At 38.4% G+C, this 27,813-nt stretch overlaps 1 long non-coding RNA gene across 1 annotated transcript in view; it reads left to right on the top strand.

Moving 5' to 3' along the window:
- LOC141585603 (uncharacterized) overlaps positions 1-27,445 on the top strand; it is a 111,562-nt gene extending 84,117 nt beyond the window's left edge. The window contains exon 3 of the long non-coding RNA XR_012519159.1: positions 25,242-27,445. This is a non-coding gene — a long non-coding RNA (uncharacterized LOC141585603). The remainder of the gene's footprint in view (positions 1-25,241) is intronic.
- The last annotated feature ends 368 nt before the right edge of the window (positions 27,446-27,813 follow it).

Below are 27,813 nucleotides of genomic sequence, written 5' to 3'. Positions count from 1 at the left end.
CAGGGCTTTGGGAGGGAGGGAAGAGAGATGAATAAATGGAACAACAGGGAAATTTTAGGGCTGCTGAACTATTCTGTATTATACTTTGATGGTAAATACAAGACATAACATTTGTTGAAATCCATACAACTATAAACAACACAAACAGTGAACCCTAATGTAAACTATGGACTTCAGCTAATGATAATTTATCAATATAGGTTTCTCAACTATAACAAATACACCACGCTAATGCAAGGGGTTAACCAAAAGGCAAATTGCCAGACGGGCAGGGTGATATATTATACAGGATCCTTCTGTGCTTTTTGCTCAATTTTTCGTAAACCTAAAACTGCACTAAAATATAAATATTAATTGTTTTAAAAAGTAAAGAACAGAATGAGCTCTGTAACAAAATGCTGTTTTTATAACTGAGCAAGACATGCACAGAAAACAACAAAACACATTTTACAAAAACACATACAAAAAGAAGTTATTCATTAAACATACTAGAATTGTGGTCTTTGGGGAAGTGGTAATGGGAGTGGAGTATAGCAATACAATGTAATTAGCAAAATGAGAGGGGAATGTTGACATTGCATGAACCAATAATGACAACATACCTTGAACTGAATATGATCAAATCCCGCCCATGAATTTGAAGTGCAAAAAGGAAAAAAAAAAATCGGGGTTGGGGGACAATGGTTCTCAATTTGGGCCAGAATATAGAGCTTAGAGAAGTTTAAAAAGAATACACATACTTCAGATATATTTCATAGCCACCATATTAGAAACTTCAGACTTGGAGCCCAAGCTTGCCCATTTTGCAAAAGTTCCTATATTAGCCAGGACACTTTTAGCTACAGAAACCCAACCTGAATAAGTATAACCAATGAAACGGACTATAATGGTTTATACAACTTGGAAGTCTGGGGCGTAGTCCAGCTTCAGCAACAGAGGAATCCAGGAGCTTAGGCAAAGTCCTCATGTTCTCTCTCACAGCCGCCTGTCTCAGTCTCTTCTACTGCAGGCAGGTTTTCTTCCATGTACAGAAGAAAATGCTTCCTTGTCATGTGGTCACCTCTGCTCTCTGAGGGGAGAGAGAGGAGTGAAATGGAGCATTGTAACTGACAACCCTCAAGGGCCAAAGGAATACAGTAGGAGTTCCCCAAAAGAAAAGATAGATTAAGCACACCAAACTAAAGATAATCATCATATCCTCCCAGTTTAATTCAGAATAACTCAAACATTCGCTTGTAGGACACACGATTTTCATGATTTAAAAAAAAAAAAAGAAAGAAAAATTGCTGGAAACATTTCTGTGTCCATCCTCCTCTCTTGCTCAACCTAGGCTCTCCTATCATGTTCTGTCTGGAAACTCAACCATCCCCTGTCCTAGGAATGTAAAACAAACATCTTTTTAAACTTGCTGTGTGTCTGGCTTACAGCATTCCTTAGTAGGCTTGGAATTTTAAAAATGAAGTATTTAGGGCACCTGAGTGTGCTGTGTTTTCCATATGTATTATTGCACTTAATTCTCACAACAATACAGATAATGGTCTAAGACAAAGACCAGATAAGTTAACTTATCTAAGGTCAGAGAATATAAAAGTGAGTTAGGATTTGAACCCAGGCTTTGAATCTCCAAATCTCATGCTTTGCCCAATGTGCAACAGCTTCACAGATAGCATTAATGATAAAAATAATCATTATAGGCCGGGCGCCTATATAGGCGGTGGCTCACGCCTATAATCCCAGCACTCTGGGAGGCCGAGGCGGGTGGATCACGAGTCAAGAGATCGAGACCATCTTGGTTGGCAAGGTGAAACCCCGCCTCTACTAAAAATACAAAAATTAGCCAGGCATGAGTGGTGCACGCCTGTAGTCCCAGCTACTCGGGAGGCTGAGGCAGGAGAATTGCTTGAACCCAGGAGGCAGAGATTGCGGTGAGCCGAGATTGTGCCATTGCACTCCAGCCTGGGTAACAACAGCAAAACACCGTCTCAAAAAAAAATAAAAAAATAAAAAATTATTATTATAGTAAAAATTGCTGATAGTTTTTAAGTCCTTTCTATGTGCCAGGTAATGTTTTATAAATATTATCTCACTAATCCTCACAACAGGCTATGAGGAAAATATTGTTTCCCCCATTTTATAGATGGGAAAACTGAAGCTCAGATAAGTTATTATCCTAATCACATAGCTAGTAGTGGTGGTGCAAGGTTGTAAAACTAAGTGCATCTGAGAAAAAGGCCAATTTCAAAAGGTCACATATTGTATGAGTTCATTTATATAGTATTCTTGAAATAACAAAATTAGATAGAGAACAAATTAGCAGTTGCCAGGAGTTAGGGATGGTAGAGGTGGAGGAGGAAGAGTGACTGCACAGGCATGGCGATAGAATAGTCCTGTGTTTTGATTGTGGCAGTGGTTATGTGTGAATCTACATGTGATGAAATTATATAGAATCCTGTACACGTATAGTACCAGTAGCAGTTCCCTGGCTTTGATGTTGTACTATAAATACAAAAGATGTAATCAATGGCAATTAGGGAAACAAGATGGAACCTCTCAACACCAGACCCTCAACACCAGACCTTTCTATACCTTATTTCATTATTTGAAACTGAGACTAACCGTTGAGCCAGATATAACCCCTTGGAAATTGAGATGCCTGTACAAAAATAAGAAATTATTATTACTGGTAGTACTAATATGGAAGTGACAGTCCTCTAAGAAGATGACTTCGAATATATTTTGCTTCTGGCTACTCATTTATTTATTTTGAGAGACATGGTCTCACTCTGTCACCCAGACTGGAGTCAGTACAGTGGCACGATTATATATCACTGTCACCTCTAACTCCTGGGCTCAAGCAATCCTCCAGACTCAGCCTCCCAAACAGTTAGGACTACAGGCATTTTCCACTACACCCAGCTAATTATTTATTATTATTTTGTATTTCTATAGATACACAATCTTGCTATATTGCTCAGCCTGGTCTTGAAATTCTGGGCTCAAGCAATCCTCCTGCCTTGGTCTCCCAAGGTGCTGAGATTGCAGGCATAAACCACCATGCCTGGCCACTTCTAAGTTTTTTATGCATAATAAATCTAGGTAACTTGCTTTGCTCCGTGTGTGTACTAGACTCACCTATGCACCTCAGTAGATTTGCATGGCCCCACCTTCCACTCCCTACTTCTGCTACTTGAACTACCATCTCCTATCTCTTAACACTACTTATTCAGGCTTCCTTGGGAATGAGGGTTGAACTTCAGCACAGTCTCCAGCAGAAGGATCCAACAGATAAATTTCTTCTCCTCCTGCTATGGTCTGTCCTGGGCCCCAAGGATTTTGTATGGCTTATCCAGAGAAGTTCCATGTAACTGAGCAAGTTGTGTTCTTTGTGAGTTTGTGGCCAGCTTGATAACACACCACATTGTATTTTCTTTCCTTCCTTCTTTGCCTCATTTCCATTTTCTCTCACCTTTGCTGCCCTGGGATTACACTTTCAGTAAACTTTTAGCAGGTAAAGTTTGCCTCAGATTTTGTTTTCTCAGGAACCTCGGCTAAAACAATGTGTGTTTCTGAAAAGGTATGCTCAAATTAAATTTTGTTAAATTGAATTATATTTTAAGTGCACATAAAGGGATTTTCTGTTTAAGACTTTTTAATGGAACAAAAAGCTTTTGTTCATATAAATAAATTATCCTGTCATATTTACTTTTTTTGTAAGGCTAGATTTTTTAAAATCTAAACTTTCTAGGTTATCTACCTCAGTTTGTTTTTTTTTAAATGGGAAATTCATTTAACAGATAAATACAACACAGATTAACAGTGTAATCTACACAGATTTTAACCCATAGAGTAAAATATATAGGATTCCATCAAGTTTATAGGGCACAGAAAAATGGCTGGTACTGAAATAAATACAATTTCTAAATATATGTAAGTGTGGTGTGTGTGTGTGTGTGTGTACATATATATGTATATATATCTGTATATATATACAGATGTATAGATAATACATAAATATAAATAAATATACATATATATACATATATAAATAAAATTTCTAAATATATATGTGTGGTGTGTGTGTATATATATATATACATATATATACATATATAGATATATATACACATATATATGTATATATACACACACACACCCCACATATATATTTAGAAATTGTATTTATTTATTATATATATATATTTTTTAATGCTCCTCCCACTAACAATGAGCATACTCAATGCCCAAATTTTGAATTCGAATACCATTCTGTAGTAAATAGAATCAGGGCTCCTTAGAGAAATGGCTGATTCTAGGGCTGGGGCAGGGAAATTGTGAGATAGAGCATCCTATAATGCTCAAAAAATAAAAGTATGAGGGCATTCAAAGAGATTTGGGAGCCAGTGTGAAAGTGCTCCCAAAACAAACCTGAAAAGATTTGAGGGCAAGACCAGCCTGACCAACATGGTGAAACTCCATTTCTATGAAAAATACAAAAATCAGCTAGTCATTGTGGCATTTGCCTGTAATCCCATCCACTGAGTAGGCTGAGGCAGGAGAATCACTTGAACCCAGGAGGTGGAGGTTGCAGTGAGCCTAGATCGCGCCACTGCACTCCAGCCTGGGCGACAGAGCAATACTCCATCTCAAAAAAGAAAAATAAATAAATAGAATAACATAGTGCTAGATTATAACCCAAAGTATAGAATAAATGTCCAAGAGTCCATGCCAGCTTAAAAAATGATTAAATAAATAAATAAACAAGGGAGAAGATATAATTCTTCCATTCATCGGAATTCCAAACAATTTTTGTAGATGCTTTTCTTCTAAGAGGCGAAGCTGAATCCGTTTTTCCCCCTTAAGTGTGGGCTGAATTTAGTAATTTGCTTCTAAAGAATGGAGTATGGACAAGGAAGGGGGGGTTACTTTACAGTGGAGAAATTGGACAGACACTATGTTAACCAAGTGACCAAAGTTAACACAACCAGCATTGAATTGAATTGGTAATATTTATTCGTGATATGATACAACAAGGATAATACTTCATTTCTGTGGTCATCCTCCCCAAAATCTATCTCCCCAGTCTAACCAGAGAAAAAATCAAATTGAGGGACATTCTACAAAATACCTCACCATTACTCCTCAAAACTATCATGTTCTTGAAACATAAGGAAAACCCAGATAAAAGCAGGCTGAGGAGGCATGACTACTAAATGTAATGCAATATCCTAGACAGGGTCCAGAACAGAAACAGGACACTTGTGGAAAACTAGTGAAATCCAAATAGAGGTTGGAGTTAATAGCAATGTAGAAATCAATGCTGGTTTCTCAGTTGTGACAAATGCCGGTTTCTTAGTTGTGACAAATGTACTTTGGTAATGTAAGATGTTAACATTACCCAAGAGGGAAAACTAGGTGAAAGTTATATGAAAACGCTTGGTATTTTCTTTGCAACTTTCTTGTAAATCTAAAACTACTGTAAAATAAAAAGTTTTAAAAATATGAAAAGGCTCAAACTTACCAGCTGCTTATATCACTAAAAAAACAGAAACTAGCAAGGAGAAATGTTTCCACAGGTTTCGTAGGAGAGAGAAAATACATATTGCTTATTTTTCACATTAATTATGGTAAACTTCCTTTTTAAGACTAGTTCTATGATGGCATTACTTAAATATAGTAAATAAGCAAAGAAGATAGGGTAAGAGGCACAGCCAGAGATTAGGGTGAAGGCTGAAGATGCCAGCATGAGGGTTCAGGGCTGCCGAGCAGGCACAACAAGCTCAGGGAACCCACAGTGGGGCTGAGCAAGCAACCTGCTCAGCCTCCTTCTCTGTCAACACCGACCTTGCCCAACACTGTTAACCAGTTGGCACGAGCTCAGTGATCCAGAAAGAGACATTTTTATGTAGCAGGGAAGTCATTAAAATCTGGAAATGTAAAATACTTCCTCTCCATAGCCCAGATTATCCAGAACTGCCTGGTTCAAAACCTGGCCATTGGTGAGTGGAGAAAAGCTAAGCCACTCAGGGAAAAGTTCTGGCAAGATTCTATTTGCCCTTTCCTCCTTCAGGGGCTCACCATGGTGCTGTCCAATTTTCTCAGATGAAAGGTAATTAGAAATATACAAATTTACAGCGTAATTTTCCCTTTCACGGATGGTGGTGCTGATTCATATCCAAAACCTACCTGGGAAAAATAATTATTCCCACTGTTAACACTGATTTTAATAGATCCCCGTGGCTTAAGTGACTACAAATCCTACTCTAAAGGCAAACATTAAATAAGAATTAAAAACATTGCTCACATTTACTTCCACATTTGAAAATAATAATCATATAAAGCCTTAATTTAAAAATACTTTAGCTGATTTAATTATATCAGGCCAGTGAGACAGATAGAATAGATATTATTTCCATTTTATAAATGAGAAGGTGTGAAAAACGGAATAATTCAGTAAATGGTTAAAGAGCATACAACTAGATAACCCAGGTTAACCAGTCTCAGCTCTTGACACTACCTGCCACTCCACCTGGCTTTCATGCTGCTCACTTCATACTTTCAGCCTGCCCAGCACTGTCAGGTACATTTATAAGCTCAAAGTCCAGCTTGAATAGGATGAAGGTAGATTGTGGGAATAAGTTGTGCCTTTCCCACCAGCAGGCAAGCTTAACCTTACAGCTCTTACTGTCATCATGTGTTGTCAAGCAATGGGAATTGACCTTTTTTGCAACTTTACAAAAAATACTCCATTTACAAAAAGCACTGAGTTCCAGGTGCTGAAATTCCTCCAGGTGGAGGAGGTCTCTTATGTGATATTTAAAACTTTCCCCCCAAAATGATGTGATGTTTGAGATTGTGAGATTTGTTTTAAAATAATCCAGAAGGAGCAGAGGAAGAAAGGGTTACCAGTGAAATAGGGATGGCCGTATGTAAGTAGATATGACATATGTACATAGGATATAGGAATGGCCTTATAACATAAATGCTGAAACCAAATGATAGGAAGATCAGGCTTCCTCTACTGTGATTTCCTCTACTTTTGTAGAATTGAAAATTTACAGAATAAAAAGTTAATAAATTAACAAACGAATAAGTAAATAACACCAAGAATAGACTCTGGGAGAAAAAATCAAGTATGTAAAATTTGAAGAACATAACTATAATCAGTTAGGGTAGGCTAACCCATTTTGATAAATGATCACTCAAATAGAATAGACTCTTATTTCTTGCTAACAAAATGGTTTGGAGTAGGTATCCAAACTGGAGGGGGAGACACTGTGCTCCATGAAGTTGTTCAGGGACACAACCAGATAGGGGTTATGCCATCTCAATATGTGGCTTCCGAGGTCACTTCGTTACTATCCCGGCCCATGAGGAAAAAAGGAGCACAATGCCCAGTCTCTTGAAAGCACTGTTTAGAAGGGCATGTATTATTTCTGTTCACATTCCATTAGCAAGAGCTGAGTCACATGAAACATTTAGCTGCAAAGCAAGCTGGCCAATGTGGCTCATGGTTTGACAGACTAGTTATAGCTGCAGTGGAAGAAAGCACAAATTTTGGTGGAGAACTAGCTGTCTCTGCTACAATAATCTAATAAATTTGGCTATTAACATAGGCAGAACTCAATTTATCATAAAGCTTATGAAACTTAAACTTCAGGGCCTCTCACTAATAGAGGTCTCTTCCAAGGGCCTGTGAGGGGTCTGTATTAGTTACCAATATTTATATAAAAAATTATTGTAAACATACCAGCTTAAAGCAACAAATGTATTATCTCACACTGTTTCTGAGTCATTAATCTGGGAGCAACTTATCTGAGTGGCTCTGGCTGAGGATATCTCAAGAGGTTACAGTCAGGTTGTCAGCCAGGGCTGCAGTTATCTGAAGACTTGACCAGGGCTGGAGGATCTGCTTCCAAAATTGTTGACCAACTTGGTTATAACCTGGAAGCCTCTGTTTTTCACAACACAGGCTTCTTTTCAATGCCGTCTGAGGGTTCTGACAACATGTTAGCTGTGTTCTCCCAGAGTGAATGATTCAAGAGAGGTCGAAGTCATCATGTCTTTTTTTTTTTTTTTTTTTTTTTTTTTTGAGACGGAGTTTCGCTCTTGTTGCCCAGGCTGGAGTGCAATGGCGTGATCTCGGCTCACCGCAACCTCCGCCTCCTGGGTTCAGGCAATTCTCCTGCCTCAGCCTCCTGAGTAGCTGGGATTACAGGCACGCGCCACCATGTCCAGCTAATTTTTTTTGTATTTTAGTAGAGACGGGGTTTCACCATGTTGACCAGGATGGTCTCGATCTCTTGACCTCGTGATCCACTCGCCTCGGCCTCCCAAAGTGCTGGGATTACAGGCTTGAGCCACCGCGCCCGGCCCATCATGTCTTTTATAACCTAGCCTCAGAAGTGACATATCATCACTTCTACTATATTCCAGTGGTCTCACAGACCACACTGCAATACAATATGGAAGAAGAACCATACATGGGCAAGAATATCAGGAGAGGGACAATTGGGGAAAATCTTTGTAATTGGAGGCTGGAGCACATGGTCATATGTTTTTGTAACATTTGCAAGAGTAAGATATTTCCATAATATTTTTCTTAACAAGTGTCTTGCCCAAATTGTATAAGCTTTTGGTCCTGCAAAATGAATCCTTTTCCTCTGTTATCTTGCCTGACACTTTTTAAAAGGCTTTAGAACTTGGTAAAAGTATTCCACAAACCAAAGTTACAGTAACTAAATTCTGAAGGGATTGAAGCACTTTTTAAAAAATGTTTGGGTTGCTGTTAATATTATCTAGGTTGTACACTGTTGATTTATTATCAATGCTGGATGAGAACTTAGGAGATCTGGATTCTAATCCAGATGCTATCTCTAACAAACTAAGTGGTCTTCCTTTCATAAGATGCAGCCTGCTTTCCAGGCTGGCTTTTTTGTCAGTAATGAGGGTTTGCATTCACTGACCTATATAGGTCAGCTCTTTAAAACTCTATGAATTAATGATACGTCTCTCTATGCCTCAGATTCCTCATCCGTAAAACAAGGATAACAGTACCTACTTTATAGAGCTATAGTGATAATTAAATAAGGTAACCTACAGAAAGTGCCTAAAATATGCCCAGCAAGCAGCATATGCTCAATCAATGTTAGCTATTCTTACTATTTTACCCCTGGAAACTCAGCAACCTCAGGAAGCCTATTTTGAATGCTTTTATAGTATCATAGTAATTTGTAATTTCAGTTTTCATCTTGGATAATTGTGTCCATTTTTGTAAATTGGCAAAAGACAATAGGAAGCAATATCAAGGATATAGAACATTTAGAACTCTCATACATTTATCAATAGGAGAATAAATTGGTATAATGACTTTGGTAAAACATTTGGCAGTATATCCACTTACGCTAAACATGTGCATAGCCTATGATAAAGCAAATTCTCTTCTTGCTACCAACCCGAAAGAAATTAGTGCTTACATCTACCAAAAGACATATATAAAAATGTTTGTAATAGCTTCATTTATAATAAGTGAAATTATTCATGAAAGAGAAACAACCAAAATGTCCTTTCACAGTAAAATGGATAAAGTATAGTGTATTCATACAATGGAATGAACATAGCAATGAAAAAGAACAAGTGTCACCAAAATGATGTTGAGTAAAGGAAAAAAGCACCAAAAATGGCATATTTTATAATTCCATTATGTAGAGTTCAAAGTTAGGCAGACAAACTGTGCTGCTTGATAGAGGTCAAAATAAAGACTACCTTTGGGAGGATACTCATTGGAAGAGGGGCAAGGGAGCCTTCTGTGGTGCTGGAAGTGTTCTATACATTGATCTGAGTGGGGGTTTATAGGCATATATGTAAGCAAAAATCAGCGAAACTTTAGATTTAAGATGTATGCTTTTTATTGTAAGTTGTACCTTAATAAGCCCTTTTTTTAAGTTGGTAATGGTGTAAAGAAACACACTGCTGGATAATGATTTAGATTTATTCAACTGTTTCATTTTAGTTAATTGCTACAATTAGGGCTACTGGGCAGCAATTAGTGAACGATTATTTAACTATTACTCCCTATCATATACTACCCTATTAATTGTGTAAATTGTTCGTTCATTTTTTTTTTTTTTTTTTTTTGAGACGGAGTTTTGCTCTTGTTACCCAGGCTGGAGTGCAATGGCATGATCTCGGCTCACTGCAACCTCCGCCTCCTGCGCTCAGGCAATTCTCCTGCCTCAGCCTCCTGAGTAGCTGGGATTACAGGCACGCGCCACCATGCCCAGCTAATTTTTTGTATTTTTAGTAGAGACGGGGTTTTACCATGTTGACCAGGATGGTCTAGATCTCTTGACCTCGTGATCCACCTGCCTCGGCCTCCCAAAGTGCTGGGATTACAGGCTTGAGCCACTGCGCCCGGCCTAATTGTTCATTCATTTTACCAATATTTAAGCACCAAGTACTCTGCTAGGTGATGGGACCATTAACAATGCACAAAAGAGTCATAGCTCTTGCCTCCACAGTACTCGGTCCATTGAGGCAAGATAGAAAAGTAAATCAAGTGTCACAATTGCATGTCACAAATGCATTATAGGGAGAGTGGAAGGTACCTTGCCTGCTATTAGACAAACAGCAACAAAAGCCCAGAAGAAAAAGACTTGCTGAAGAAAGTAATATCCAAGTTAAAATCAGTACCTTTAGAGAGAGAGAGAGTGAGTCTATTCCACAGACTCAAGAGAACATGGCATCTTCTAGGACCTGAGAGAAGTTCAATATGGTGGACATAAAACATGTTGGAGAGGGAGCAAGGAGCGCAATAAATGATACTAGAGAAGACAGCCCATGGAAGACACTGCAAGCCCTGTGAAAATGGTAAAGGCATTCCATGGACAGTGAAAAGACATTACTCAACATGAGATCGGGATGTATTAGTCTGTCTTCAGTGTGAAGAATGAAGTGGAGGCAAGATTGAAGGAATAGAGACTGGCTGGCAGGCTGTTGCAGGAAGCTAGACTGGAGACAACAGCATCTAAAACTAAGATGGTAGAGAACAATTAAGACATATTAATAGTTTGAACGTAGAAACAATAGGACTTGAAGATTGTTTGACTAAGCAAAAAAGAGATGGACAGTTGATATCCAGTTTCTGGCTTGAGCAACCCTGTGGACAGTGGTGCCATTCACCAGTACAGGAAATACAATGAAAGAGAAGTTTGCTAATTTGAGATATTTTTAGGAGGTAAGAGTAGGAAGCTGCTGAGTTCTGTTTTGTCCATGCTGTGTTTAAAGTGCTTGGGCAACAGTGCGTTAGAGATATTCAGACTGCAGCTGGTGCTTAGGAGAGGTGACTATCCTAAAGAAGTAAATTTGGAAGTCAGCATTGTGCAGGCATTAATTAAAGCAATGTAAGTAGAGAAAATCTAAAATCACCCTGAATAATATGTAGAGTAAGAAGAGAAGCAGATTAATTACAGACCACTGAGGAATCCTCATCATTAAATGATCAGCAGCGGAGAAAGAGGGTCCCTCAAAGAATACTGAGGAGAAACACAGAGAATGAAGGAAACCAGAAGACTATGTACATAGAGGCTAAAGGAAGAGAGCATTTTTTTAAAAAAAGTATTAGGTGGGCAACAGGGTCAAATTCTACCAAGAGGATACACAGGGAAAGTCCACAAGAGCGGTAGCAGAGAACGTCTATGCCAAATTTGAGAGGCTAAGGACTGAATGGGAGGTCAGATGATCTGACTGTCAAACATCTGCTCCTGCCCACCTCAAAACTGCGGCGTCTTATTCCCCTTGATGTTGATTACTTTAGAAACATATTAATTAGAGTCCTAGTTTTAGAAAGAGTACATTCTCACTAGTTTAAGTGGAAAGGGACTTATTACAGGGTATTGGTTAGCTTACAGCACGTCTGAGGGAGCCCAGGAACCAAGCTTGAATGTTGCATAGCCATTGACAGCACAGCCAGGAGACATGATCAGCCACACACCATGGGAACTTTCCAGCAGGTATGTTCCTGCTGACACCACCTGCTTCTTGTTACCTATGAATCCAGGACCTGGTCACCAGAACCTCTCCGACAGCTGCAGTAGAAAAAAAGCCTCTATGACTGTGCCTGCCAGAACCATGTGGCCTCTGCCTTGTGATATTTACTTCTGCCTGCCAAGTTTTTTGGGAAATGGAGGGGTCTGCCAGCAGAAACCATGAACAACCCTAACTACAAGAGAGAGTCTTGGAAATATAGTCTAGCTTTCCAGCTTCTAAAGCCTGGGAAGCCATGTACCAATGGAATTGGAAAGGTGTGGAACGAGCCAACCAGTTATATTTGCTGCTGTCCATCCCTTTGACTCACCATCCATTCACCCTTCTTCCCATGTTAAAATTTCAAACCACAAATTGCAACAACACATTCTTATCTTTCATAATGTAATTATTTCTTACACACACCAAAAAAGCTACATTCATTGTCTCCCTTTGAGATACAGAATCTCATCAATTACTCCATGTATCTTTGGGTAATTTTTTTTTTCTTTTCCTTTTCATGATGAATCACAACTCAGTGTTGATAATCTGAAATCTATAGACTAAATTGTAAAGTTAAACACAAATGAAAAGAGCAAGGGAAAAAAAGAACACAGGAAGGAAGAAAATAAGGGTAGATACTACAGATCATCAGACCATAGCTAGGATTTATAACTTCCTTCCTCAACTACTTATTCTTGCTCCCCTTGCCTTCAGCCAGAAGCTTAAATGAATCATTTACCTGATGAGATTATCTAAATTTCCTACCTAAAAGGCCTTTTATGACTCTGACATACAGATTCCTAAGATTTTGCATTAGCTTTTGCCACTAGACATGGTAGTAGCAGAAGGCAAATGATGTCCTAGATTCCAGATATACTCCTCCTGGCATTCATTGTCTGATAGAAACTCTTCCCCTTTTAAACAAGAATCAAGCACCCAGCCAAAATATGCAATTTTTCCTTCTCTTGTTCACAAAACATGAGGAGTCCAAAAGGATCAAGTGTGAGTATCCACCCCCAGTTCAATATAACCACTTTAGTGTCTCCTGATGGACCCATTCTTCCCTTGAAAAATAAAAATGTTAGACAAGCAGAATTACAAGCAGAATTAAAGGTTACAGGGACAGGAAACAAGAATTTGGGGAGTGGGTCATTAGATTTAGTGGGAGATGTCACTCCTACTTCATATCCATTTGTTCCTGAACCAGTGTATTGTGGCCATGGAAGATGATATGCATTTATTGCAACCTGAAAGTTAGCACTACAACCCTGCAAGGTCATATTGCCCAGCTGGTACCTAAACTCAGCCTCCCAATTTACCTTCTATCTTTCTAAATGCCTTTCCACTTCTGGGTGATGGGATACACAGTGAGACTGGTGAATTTCAACATAATTAATTATCATAATGCTTTACTTCATTTGCCAATAAACAGATTCCCAGGTCAGGAGCAATCATTAATGGGACATCAGTGAATTAGTTAGTTAGTAGATCTATGGATAATGATGCAGGTAAGAATTTTGCATGCAGGGAAAATAAACCTACATCTATAGTACACACATGTTGCAGTGAGAAAAAACTGCTGCCCTCTCCATGACGGAAGCAGACCTGTATAATCAACCTGCCACTAGATGGTTGGTTGACATTCTAGGCCTTGGGGTCAGACCAGGGCCTCAGATATTGGTCACTGCAGCAATTGTAATAGGTACTCAGGAGTTGAATTAGCCAAAAAAGCCCCAGTGGGGGGAAGTCAATGTTAAGTCTATGCATAAACTCCTTCCCTGCTACTGTATGAACTTTTTAAATGAGCCCTTTTGTCTACTTGGTCATTGAGAATCTCTTCTACTGAAGGTGTCATTTGACAAGTATTCCCATGGTACCCTGTTATTTTCATACTCTGGGCACAATTTAAAAGTGTCTATCTAGGCTCTTCTTCACCCATATCTTCTTGTCACAATCTTTCAATCTTATTCTTTCCATGACCTGACTTAGCCCATGAATCAATATAAATCCATACCTCAGACCATCTCCTTCCATACAAAATCAACCACAAGATGTTCCTTCCAAAGCACACATGTGTATCTGCTTACCAGAAGCTTGTTCTGTGAGAAAACCCTCACAATGATTTCTTTTTCCCTGCAAAGAGGAAGCATGGTCATCTGCTGGAAGTGAACAGGAACGTGACAGGATCAGAGATTTGAGAATTAAGGTTTAAATGCACCTCTCATGAGAGTGGTTGATTTGGAAAACAAAAAAGAGATTGGAGCGCAGTTTTGAAGATGCCAGATTATGCGGTTATCTGATTTTTCTCCAGAAGCCTACTGTAAGTCACTGAAGACACAAAAAGCAGCACAATGAACAAATGCAACATGTTTATTGCAACCTCAAAACTAGTCATTCACCTGTGTTTCAAAATAATCACGCATTTGCAAATCAATTTGCTGGTAATTCTAGCTAAATCAAAGTTGTTTAGATATTAGATTTTTAATAGCAGTTTTTATCTAAGGCATAATAGTAATATTATAATAGTAATAGTATAAAATAATAGCAGTAATAGTATAAAAATTATTTTTCCAAGTAAGTACTATTTGGAATAATCACTATCTTAGCCTATAACAAATTGCCTAAGGCTGGGTTTTATTTTTAGGAAATTTATTTCCTCACAATTCTGGAGACTGAGAGGCACAAGATCAAGAAGCTGGCAGGATTGCTATCTGGTGAAAGCCTCATAGATGGCGCTGTCTAGGTGTTGTCATATCGACAAAGAGTGGATGAGAACCAACCCACTCCCTCAAGCCCTTTCACAGGGCCCCAGTCACATCCATGAGGGCTCTGCCCTTATGACTTAATCAGCCCCTAAAGGCTCCATGTTTTAATACTATCATATTGGTGATTAAGTTTCAACATATTATTTATTCAGACCATACCAATTAACTTACAAAATCAATAAAATCAGTTGATAATAATAGTTGCCTGTAGGGAGGGAAACTAAGTGACTGAAGGACAAGAGTGGAAGGAGATTACTTTCACTAAATACCCCTTTGTAATTTGAATTTTATGCCTATACATAAAAATACCTATAAATAATAAAATAATACCTCTAACAAGCCCCTTGATGTGTCCTGCTTTACCCACAAGTATACCCCTCTGCCAGATGCTGACAGGGCAAGGCTCTATGCAACTGTGATCTGCCCTATACCTACACCAAATTACACCTAATTGGTGATTTTCTAAGCCATTTGCTCAACATCAGCTAACCAGAAAGATATTTTCCAAAATACCTATAGTGAGAATACAGATTACTTATTTTTTTCCTTGTATTTTCCAAACTTTCTATGATGCACATAGTCAGGGAAAATTCATCATAAATCTTTTGTCGTGTGTTTATTCATTCATCTTCTCATGTATTTGACCAAATTTCATTGAGTGTTGTGTGTGGATATGTTATAGAATTCGTATGTGCTGTGTTATAGAAAATACAGAGCTAAAAAGAGAAAGCCTCTAGTTGCCTTGGTTTCTTTTGAAGGAAGCAGAGTGTAAATAAGGAATGATTCCTGCCTTCCAGGTATTTACAGACAGATATATAGAAAAGCACCTAATAAAACAGAATGATTTAAAAGCTATATGCAACTGGCAATGTGCTATGGGAGTCAGAGGAAGAAACAATCCTGTGCATATCAGGAAATATTTCACTGGACAAAAAGGCATCTGAATTAAGCTTTGAAGGATGATTAGAATTTTAGAGAATAGAACAAGATGGAAATTGCATGTCGCATTGAAGAAACAGCATGGGCAAAGGCATGAAAACGCATGACAATTGCCTGAGTCTGTTCAGGGTGCTATAAGAAAACACCACAGACTGAGTGGCTCATAATCAACAGAAATATATTTCTCACAGTTCTAGAGACTGGGAAGTCCAAGATCAAAACACTGGCAGATTCAGAGTGTGATGAGGGCTTACTTTCTTATTCATAGAAGACATCTTTCACTGTATCCTCACACGGCGAAAAGGGTGTCTAGCTCCGTGGGGTCTTTTCTTTAAGGGCACTAATCCCAATCATGAGGGCTCTATCTTCATGACCTAATCACGCCCCCAAAGTTCTCACCTCCTAATACCGTCATCTAGAGGGTTAGGATTTTTATATATGAATTTTGGGGAGATATAAGCATTGCAGCAAGTTTGAGGGATGGTCACTGTCCAGTGAGCTAAGAATGCAGTGTGCATGGAAATAGTTGTGGGAAAGGTTGCCAGAAAGGAATGGATGAATCATACTGCCTTGAAGAATGAAGCATGCACTGGGAAGACACTGAAAGCTTGTGAAAAGAAAGGAACAACTTCTACTTCTGTTTCAGGACAATGTCATGTTTTAGGTAGTATGATGACATTAAGATCACAGGCTTTGAAATTAAGCATACCTAAATTTTAACCTCTTGTACCCACTAGCAGTGTCATTTGGGGCAAGTCACTTAACTTGTTTGTTTCTTAATTTCATCAGGTCAGACTAGAGTTGACAAATGAAAGTAATCAATACTCAAACGACACATAGTAGATGCTAAATAAATTATAGGCATCACTGTTTTTATGGCAATGTGGAGGATGTATTACCAAGGTAAGAGATTGAGTGCACAGGCTATTCCATGGACTGATGTGGAGTCTTGGTGAGAAGTGTTAAAGGCCCAAAATAATTAATGACTGTGGGAATAGAAATGAGAGAACAACCATAAGATATTGGCATCTAGTGGACAGAACCAGGGATCCCACAATATATAGGACAGCCGCCAACAACAAGGAATTACCCAACCAAAAATGTCAGTAGTACCAAGATTGAGAATATTAGTGGAAAAAGATCAGAGAACAAGTTATATGACCTTTCTTTCCTTAGGAATTTTTTTTTTTTTTTTTTGAGACAAGGTCTCACTCTGTTGCCCAGGCTGCAGTGCAGTGGCTCAATCTTGGCTCACTGTAACCTCCTCCTTCTGCACCCAAGCGGCCCGCTCACCTTAGCCTCCAGAGTAGCTGGAACTATAGGCACACACCACCCTGTCCAACTAAGTTTTTGTATTTTTTGTAGAGACAGAGTTTTTCCACATCGCCCAGGCTGGCGTGAAACTCCAAAGCTCAAATAATCCACCTGCCTCAGCCTCTCAAAGTGCTGGGATTACAGGCATGAGCCACTGCATCCAGACCAATAATTTTTTAAATTATTTAAAACTTATTTAAAATATATTTGCAATATAATAAACAGACACCTACATACTTACCACCAAAATTTAATGCATATTTATAACATAGTTCTTTTACATCAAAGAAAGAGATGGAGCTGTGAGTCCAGATAATTCTTGAGAAGCACTCCAGCCCTCTGTGACTGAGAATCAATTGTATCTGATGGAAGGTACTTACATATCCTCAGGTAAAGATCTTTCATTTCTCCTTCACGGAAACTTAAAATGTAAATTTTCTGAAAGGAATAATTTGTTAAATTAAGAGTAAGAATTTTCTATTAGGCTCATTAAACAACAATATTAACAAATATCATTAAGACAGCCTTAGGCCGGGTGCGGTGGCTCAAGCCTGTAATCCCAGCACTTTGGGAGGCCGAGGTGGGTGGATCACGAGGTCAAGAGATCGAGACCATCCTGGTCAACATGGTGAAACCCCGTCTCTACTAAAAATACTAAAAACTAGCTGGGCATGGTGGCGTGTGCCTGTAATTCCAGCTACTCAGGAGGCTGAGACAGGAGAATTGCCTGAACCCAGGAGGCGGAGGTTGCGGTGAGCCGAGATCGCGCCATTGCACTCCAGCCTGGGCAACAAGAGCGAAACTCTGTCTCAAAAAAAAAAAAAAAAAAAAGACAGCATTATATCTGGGAAAGGAAGAAAAATTGAAGTATTATATGATGAAGCTTAACACTTCATAGGGACTCCATAGTCTTTAATTAAATGGAAGCAGACAGGAGAACTGTCTACTCTTACAAGCCTCTTATAGCTCCATCAAAATCTGATATTGGGCTGGGTGTGGTGGCTCACGCCTGAAATCCCAGACTTTGGGAGGCTGAGGCGGGTCAGTCACTTGAGGTCAGGAGTTCGAGACCAGCACGGCAAACATGATGAAACTCCGTATCTACTAAAAATATAAAAATTATCTAGGCACGGTGGTGTCCACCTGTAATCCCAGCTACTCAGCAGGCTAAGGCAGGAGAACCACTTGAAGCAGGAGGCAGAGGTTGCAGTGAGCTGAGATCATGCCTTTGCACTGCAGCCTGGGCCACAGAACGAAACTGTCTCAAAAAAGAAAAAAAAAATCTGACATTGGCAAATGATTCAGTCTCAGTGCCTGCAGTCTGTATATTTTGCCATGCATGTGATTTCCCCCTTAAGATGCCACAAATATAAATTTAAAAATCAAGTGGCTCCTTCAGGCTTGTAGTGAACATTACCACTATGAGATAAGTGGAGATGTACAGACACAGGGAGGTCAGACAGGCTTACAAACCAGCCAAGGCACTGTTCCTGTAGAAGGCTGCTTCAAATTCACACCGCAGCATGGTTACAACACCTACATGTCAAGATCCTTTGGGCAGGTGGTACTATAAATGTAAAATCTGCATATGTCAAGGATTCATTGTGCCTTTATTAAATCATAGCACCTATTATGGTTTCTGTGATGGTTAATTTAATGTCATGGTTAAGTCAATTTGACTGGGCTAAGGGATAACCAAATAGCTGATAAAACATTTCTAAATGTATCTGTGAGGATTTCTGGAAGAAGGGCATTAGAATCGGTGGATTGAGTAAGAAAGATCCACACTCACCAGAGTGAACAGCTATCACCCAATCTGTTGAGGGCTCAAATAGAACAAAAAGGCAGAGATACTAGGCTCGGCCCAGTGGCTCATGCTCACTTATAATCCCAATGCTTTAGGAGGCCAAGGCAAGACTATTGCTTGAGGCCAGAGTTCAAGACTAATATGAGCAACATAAAGAGACCCCTGCCTCTACAAAAAAAATAAAAATAGCTAGAGTACAGGAGTGTAGTGAGCTATGATAATGCCGCTGCACTTCAATCTCAGTGACAGAGTAAGAACCTGTCTCTAAAACAATTTTTTTTAAAAAGAAAAGCAGAAGTAGAACAAACTAACTTTCTTCTTTAGCTGGAACATCCATCTTCTCCTGTTCTTGGACACTGGGCCTTTGGACTCTGACTGAGATTTATGCCATTGACTTCCCTGGCTTTCAGGTTTCTTAGATGTAGCACCACCAGCTTTCCTGGACCTCCAATTTGCAGATAGCAGATTATGGGACTTCTCAGCCTTCATAATTATAAGTCAATCCCTCATAATAAATTTCCTTCTTTATGTCTATGTGTATACTATTTGTTCTGTTTCTCTGGAGAATCCTAATAGAGCTTCCTTCTTTGATCCACACCTGCCTAGGTACTCAGATCTTCTATTTACATGTGTATTTGTGATATGCATTTTCAGTCAGCTGCGTCAGGCAGAGTTTTTTGTGGATTATTTTATGTCTGTGGTTTAACATGCTCATGTAACTGTCTAAAGGTCTACTGTCCACTACACTAGTCAATAAGCCACATATGGTTACTGAGCACATGAGACATGGCTAATCTAAATCAAGGTATGCTGTGAGTGTAAAAAAACATAGGGGGGAAAGGGAAAATATCTCATTAATTTTATTACATTGATTACATGTTGAAATTATTTTAAGTATCTTCAGTTAAATAAAATATATTACTAAAATTCATCTCATCTGGGTTTTTTATTTTTTTAATAAAGCTTCTAGAAAATTTGTAAAAATGTAACTTGCATTATATTTCTATCTGTAGAGCTTTCCCTCCACACTTAGACATTTTAGGATCAGATACATTCCATTTCAGACATACTTCTGATATGAAATACATGGTATGGAACTGAACATTCAGACAACTTTTTTTAGAGAAATATACTTAGATATTACAGTATTAACAGATGACACTGTGTTAGATTGCTCTGTGCTAGAATGAGAGACATCCTATTCATGAGAGAGGTTTTGTCAAGGAAGAAGTAGTTGTAGCTGTATTTCCCTAGCCAGGAACTGAGGGAATTAATTATAAAAGGTCTTACTTCTGAATGGGTACATACATATGATCCCTGGAGGTAGAAGGGATAATCATAAGGATTCTTAAGACAAAAGTCATACTTGATTAGATTTTTTATGTGGGTAAATAATTACCTGTAAGAAGAGGATGCCATAATATCTACTTTTTCACAAAGCTTTGACCAAGTTTTGTGCTGAAAGTTTTCTCATCCATAAATGGGTGGGAAAAGAGTATGAGAGAAAAGTACTTCAGTTAAGAATAGATACATTAGTTATCTATTGCTGCATAACAATATTACTATAAACTTACTTACTTATAACAGCACACATTTATTATCTCAGTTTCTGTGACTCAAGCATTCAAATGCAGCTTAGCTGGGTTCTCTGTAAGACTAAAATCAAGATGTTGGCTAGGGCTGGATTCTCATCTTGAGTTTGACTGGGGAAAGATCCACTTCCATGTGCACATGCTATTGGCAGTATTTAGTTCTGACTTTTTAGGATGTCAGACTAAGATTCTCAGTTTTTTACTAGATGTTAGCTGGAGGCTGCCCTCAGTTTCTCTGCTACATGTCCTCTCCATAGGGAAGCTCACAACACAGCAGCTTGCCTATTTAAAGACAGCAAGAGAGAAAGCCTCTCAGCAAGGAGGATGTTACAGTCCTAATTAACACAATCACTTGCATGTAACCAAGTATATCCTATCACCTTTCTCTGTTTTATCGGTTAAAAGCAAGTCACAGGTCACACACACATACTCAAGGGAAGGGGATTACACAAGAGTGTGAAGGCCAGGGGGTATAGAAACTGAGGCCCCCCAGAGTCTGTTCTACACAATAGAGAACTGGCTTAGGGATACAAATTAGGAAGAGATGTCACAGTGGTGCCCAAAGTATCTGTGTTAGGACCATTTAATATTTTTCAAATGATTGGAGGAGGAGAAAAATAACTAGATTTCCCAGTTTTCTAAAAGAAATAATTTTCTAAAGACTGAAATGTGACAATGGGAAGAAGCAAAGACTGGTCAATGGAAATCATGAGCAGTGGCAGTAGCAACATCATTGACAAGCAGCAAGTGGATTTATGTCTGAGAACCAAGACACAGAAGCAGTAACTAGAGCTACACTACCATCTTGCTGGAGTCAAAGGGCAAGACAAGGTACCTCCCTTCAGCAGCATCAGGGACTGGGGGCATTCAGGAAATGCTACCCAATAGAGTTTAACAATAGCAGAGAAAAACATGCTCCCCAGCCCTGCAACAAAAGGAAAGTGGGTGCATAGTAAAGGTTCTCTTCTTACAGAAATTTAAAAAGACTTCCAGTGAAAGGCCAGAGAATATATACAGACTCTGTGACTCTCTTAAAAGAGAGAGAAAGGGAAAATCTTGCTAAACCATGGTATATGGTGTCAATAGTCAGAAAAGATAATGATTAATTTTTTACAGGTTCTAAATTAATTAAAGATATTTTTAACACCCAAGATCTCATACGTTAAAACCAGACCTTTCTGTGTTTTAGTGAGTAGCTGACCTCATTTGCTTTCAACAATTATTTATTGAGCAGTTATTGTGCTAGGAAACCCACTAGATGCTTGGAATACAGCATGAGCAAAAATAGGTGAGGTCTCTGCTCTCACAGAGCTTGTAGTAATGGGAAAGATGGACATTGGATGCATAATTATACAAATAACTACATAATTATTTCTGGTAAGTATTATAAAAAGATGAGAATACACTACTTTGAGGAAAACATAATAGGGGGATCCAATCTAGCATGCAGGATCAGTACAGAATGTCACAGTGACATTCCAGCTAAAACTTGAAGGATGAGTTTTCTGCCCAGAGGGGAAAGCAGATGCCTGCAGAGGAAACAACGTGTTGGAAGACCCCAAGAGGAAAGAGTTTGAGGTGAACTGAAAGAGGAGGGAGGGTGACATGGCTGGGGCATGGAGAGCAAGGGCTCAAAATGACAGTAGCAATCACATAGAGCCATGTCAACAAGCTTGAATTTCTCTTAAGAGCACTGAGAAGCCACTGAAAGTTTTAAGCAGAGAATGACATGGTGTTTCCTTTAAACTGTCATTCTCATAGTTATTGGGGACTGGACTGAAGAAAGGGCAACTGTGGACACAGAACAGCCAGTAAAATTTTCAGTCATCCAGAGAGATACGATGGTAGTTTGGATTAGGCAAATGACAATGAAGATGAAAAGAAGTGGATACAATTAATAAATATTTCTAAGGTAGAAAGGTCATTGATTGGATGTGAAGTGCCTTTCACAGGGAGATGGAATTTTCAAGGATGACAACCAGGTTTCTGGCATGAACAACTGGGGGACAGTTACCATTTATTGAAAAAAGGAAAAACTAGATGGGAATAGATTTGGGGAGAAGTTCAAGAGACTTCAGTTAAAAGATGAAAGGTGCTTCTTTCTCTTGCTTATAGTAATGAAAGAATGTTGTAATTAGATAATAATTGAACTATATGACCTTTGTTTTTCCGTAAAAATACATATCAAACATGAGGAGGTAGACTATATTCGCTACAAAAACAGATCAAGATGTTACAGGGCTAGCTTTGGACTTTTCCTACTACTTATGAATGAAAATGCTAATGATACCAATTTCGTTTAGCAGTTTTCCCTTATAATCAATTCCAGCATGTTACTGCTAAGCAAACCAAGCATTCTCAGTTGACCAATCTTACCCCTACTGATTTAGTAACTACCAAAAAGTAAAACCTTTGGTACCAGGACCAAACAACTCTTAGAGTCTGTAGAACATAAATTAAAGTCATAAATGACCAAACATTCTGAACTCCTGTTCAATTATTAATACCTGTGGATAACAGGCAACTGTTTTTCTATGCAAGAATAAAGCTTATTCTGTCAATGTTATCATTGCAATATTTTACCATTAAGGGGGTGTTCAGATTATAAATGTATTTTGTACATTTCATAAAACTGATTTGTCCAGTTTTTTTGTTTGTTTGTTTGCTTTTCCATGTTGGTTGGCCTCTCAGATCCGACACTATGAGGTTGTAAGAAACAGTGTTGTGTCCTATCCACCTTTGACCTGTAGTGGATAGTCACTGAATATTTGCTGGTTAGAGAAATGAATGCTTATTTTGTGAACTGTAAACTACCATTGAGATCAACAATGACTCTAAAAATCCAAAAATTAGACAGATTAACTCCATATAAATATGTCAAGATAAATGAATTGGAAGAAAATAATTCAGATCACACTAATAAAATATTGGGTTCTGAACTATTCAAATACAAACAAAAATAATCTAGAATATAAATAACTTTTTCACAGAAAATATCTATTCTATGTTCTAAGATAGTAGCTTAATGCAATGAACTATAAAGGAAGATTGATTTTAGAATTTAGTATTCAAATATCAAAGACAAGTGGCTATTGACCATGAGAAAACAAGGAATTTCTTATATGAAAAAAATCAGATAACGATGAATACAAAGATAAACATTTACAATTAGGTTTATAAAACTAGGAAATGAATTTATCTGGTAATACATCTTTCTGAAAAATCCTATTTAACCAAAGATAATTACTTTAAACAGTCATTCAAATTTCATGACATTGAGGGAAAAGTTATATTCCATAAACCATGAATTAAATTCAAATTGTTTCAAATCTCTGATGATTGTTATACTTATTACCATTTGTTTCCATAGTTTGGGTTCTTTAGCTTGGTTAAATTGTAACCTAAGTGGTACCTATTCAATGATCCACAACAGAGAATTCTAATTTTTATTGTGCAATCATTTCTAAACCTTGGATCCTATTCATTTTACATGCAACACCAATGATGACTCTTAGGAAATCAGTGCTGTGTGGCCCTTTCCAACAGGCAGAGGTTTATAGCCCAATTTGTTTGTTATTGTTGTTTTGTTTTTTAATCTTTAAAGACAAACATTGAGTTGCAAAAAGGGTTAATTCATCACCTGCTTATCAACCTTAGCCACAGAAACTGTGATAGTCTCTTCAGGAAACTTGCAGATTTAGAAATAGGTCTGAAAGGAAGATTTATTTTTCAATGGATAATCTCGTACTGTTTAATTTTTTTTCTTTTTCTTTCTTTCTTTTTTTTTTTTTTCAGACAGTCCTGCTTTGTCACTGGGTGCGCCAGCTGGAGTGCAGTGGCGCGATTTTGGCTCAATGCAACCTCCGCCTCCTGGGTTCAAGCAATTCTCCTGCCTCAGCCTCCTGAGTAGGTGGGACTACAGGCGCATGCCACCATGCCCAGCTAATTTTTGTATTTTTTTAGTAGAGACAGGGTTTCACCATGTTGGCTAAGATGGTCTCGATCTCTTGACCTCGTGATCTGCCCGCCTTGGCCTCCCAAAGTGCTGGGATTACAGGCGTGAGCCACTGGGCCTGGCCTCTTTTTTACTTTTTGAGATGAATTATTATTCTGTCCCCCAGGCTGGAGTGCAGTGATGCGATCTCGGCTCACTGCAACTTCCACCTCCCTGGTTCAAGCAGTTCTGCCTCAGCCTCCCAAATAGCTAGGATTATAGCATGCCATCATGCCAGGCTAATTTTTGTATTCTTATTAGAGATGGGGGTTCACCATGTTGGCCAGGCTGGTCTCAAACTCCTGACCTCAAGTGATCCACCCACCTCCACCTCCTGAAGTGCTGAGATTACAGGCATGAGCCACTAGGCCTGGCCTGTTTAATTTTCTTTATGTATTTATTTTTACCATATGCAAGTATTACCTTATAATCACCATAAATCACAATTTAAAAACAATAACAACAGAGTTACATGAAAAACACCCAAAATTACCTAAGTAGTTTTTTGTATCTCACTTGGACATAGTCCGTGTTTTTTCCAAAGTTCTGCAGAATGTACTGATATTCTAACTATAAAATTCTCTGTTACATCATCTAAAAACAAAGTTTTATGTCCATATAGTCAATAGGAACAAGTTAATTATTTGCATTCCCAGGATTGTGATGCTAAAACTAAACTAAACTCTCCAAAATCCAGATCTCTTTTTAATGAAAAGTTTTGATTCCACCCTAACGACTCTTTGTTGAAACTGCTAACAAAAGATAAAATGGGCTGAGTTAAATTGTCTTTTATTTTCTCATCTCAGAACTCCAAAGGATGTGCCATGAGTTGGGAAAACGTATCCTTTTTAAAAAAGCAAAGAATCTAACAAGTCATGAAAGGATTAAGTCACCAGGTAAGAAAGGACTGTCTATGTGCAATGCTGAAGTTAAGGTGTTAGGAAACAAAGAAGGCAAAATTCACCCTGGGTCTAGAGTCCAAATTCACCCAGAAACAAGCCTCAAATTGGTTAATGCTGTCTGCACTCATCTGTGGCTCCGTCCGTTATGCTAGCAAATTACCTTATTAATGAATAATAAGCAAACAGATCTAGGTCACCTACATTTCCTTTCTTGGTGAGGTAGGTCCACCTTAGTGTTCTAAAGTCCAGATCAGAAATTGTTTTGAAGAAGTCTGAATCAGGACTTAGGACTTAATGCAGCCATCAAAATCTGGTTTAAAAATGTTCTCTCCGTCAGCTTGATGTTGGTTCAAAGAAATGGCAGCAGTTACGGAGAATTTTAAAACTACTTTCTAATAACTTGCTGGCAAAGCCACCCTTTTCCCTTTAAGACTTTTCAGCATTCATTTAACTTGATATTTTCTGCAAAAAATTTTAGGGATAGGAGAGTTTTCAAGACTATCCATAGCAGAATGCACAGGCTCTGCACATAGCTCAAATCTCCCTCCAATTGGCCTTAATGTTACATATTTGTGGCTTTCAACCAGAGTTGGATATGTTTGGCCTGAGTACTATAGTTTGGAAAATCTGCCACAGTGATTTGAATACATGGAGTCTGCACCTATTCACCTCCAGTGTGCATACTCAACAGAAGTACACACACTCAGGATTTATGTTACTGTATCTCAGGTTTTATCCTATTCCATTGTAGTGCCTTCTCATGATAGAATAACATATCCACCACTGAAAAGACTTTATCAAGCTTGAATTTATTCCTTGAAAAAGGTCAAGGTAGGATCTTTCTTTCTGTTGCCGAGGCTGGGGTGCAGTGGTGCCATCCTGGCTCACTGTAGCCTCAAACTCCTGGACTCAAGCAATCCTCCCAACCTCAGCCTCAAGAGTAACTGGGACTACAGGTGTGTGCCAACCAAGCCCAGCTAATTTCTTAAATATTTTGTAGAAATGGGTCTCACTATGTTGCCCAGGCAATTCTCAAACTCTGGCCTCAAGCAGTCCTCCCACCTCTGCTTCCCAAAGCGCTTGAATTACATACAGGCATGAGTACCATGCCTAGCCAAGCTCAATTTTCTTAGTTTGTAAAACAAGTCATATTGAATAGGCTTTTGTAAAATTACATGTTTTCTCACCTTGAGAATTATTTGTTATAAATTTGTCATTCAGTTATCCTGCTAACAGCATCCTTTACCTTTTTTTTTTTTTTTTTTGAGATGGTCTCAATCTGTCACCCAAGCTGGAGTGCCATGGCGTGATCTCCACTCACTGCAACCTCTGCTTTCCAAGCTCAAGCTATTCTCCCACCTCAGCCTCCCAAGTAACTAAGACTATACCACACCCAGCTAATTTTTGTATTTTTTGTAGAGACCATGTTTCACCATGTTGCCCAGGCTGGTCTCAAACTCCTGAGCTCAAGCGATCCTCCTGCCTTGTCCTCCCAAAGTGCTGGGATTACAGACATAAGTCACCATGCCCGGCCTGCTAACAGCATCCTTTTCTTAACCATATTCTCTACATCTTTATGATGGCAAAATTCCAATTTATAATAATGTACGTGTGATATTACAAAAGATTGCTCTGTCTAATAAATTTGGGGTAAGTTTCTACATAAGTATGTCTCCATAATGTACTGTGACATTTGCTGCCACATATTAAATTCACTTTTTTGGTTTTGGCTTCCAAAAAATTGTATTCACTTTTCACCAAATCACATTTAATGTAGTAAGGTGCCACAGTCTTTGGATTAAAAGTGCAGTACTTGAGATTTAAATTTTAATTTTCTACTGAAGCAGCCACAACATTCTAAAATAAATTTTTCATATTTTAGTTAGTCATCTTTACTATAATCACTCAACACTATTTATTATTTTAAAATATTTTAAAGCCACTTTTAAAATAAAGAAACTCAGCTCCTTCATTAGTAGCACAGGAGGCGGCTCCAGAAGAGCCTGAGGTGTGGTTCACAGTAGAGCCAGCCCCTAGAGTGGGAACCCAAACTCTGCTACTGCTACTGTAATTTTTCATTTGTTCTTGATTTCTGTCACTTCATTTTTGAATTTCAATTAAATTTGTTCTTTCATTCCTTTTATAATTTTCTTAATGTCTTATACTTCATTTTGAAATAATATAGTGCATTGGACCTGTTTTTTGAGTATGTCTTTTTGGCATACTTTTATTGTCTGTATAGATGTTATTTTACTCTTTATTCTTTTTTCTTATACATTCCTAATCCAAAAATCTGAAATCCAAAGTGCTCCAATATCCAGAACTTTTTGTGTGCCAACATGGTGCCACAGTAGAAAATTCCACACATAAGTACTTAACACAAACCGTTTCATGCACAAAAAATTTTTTTAATCTATTCTCTCTCTCTTTTTTTTTTTTTTCTTTTTTTCCTAAGGACAGGGGTTTCACCATGACG

This window comes from Saimiri boliviensis, chromosome 9 (genome assembly GCF_048565385.1).
Source record: "Saimiri boliviensis isolate mSaiBol1 chromosome 9, mSaiBol1.pri, whole genome shotgun sequence".
Taxonomy (NCBI): domain Eukaryota; kingdom Metazoa; phylum Chordata; class Mammalia; order Primates; family Cebidae; genus Saimiri; species Saimiri boliviensis.
Note: the sequence above shows the minus strand (reverse complement) of the source record. Positions and strands in the feature narration are given on the sequence as shown.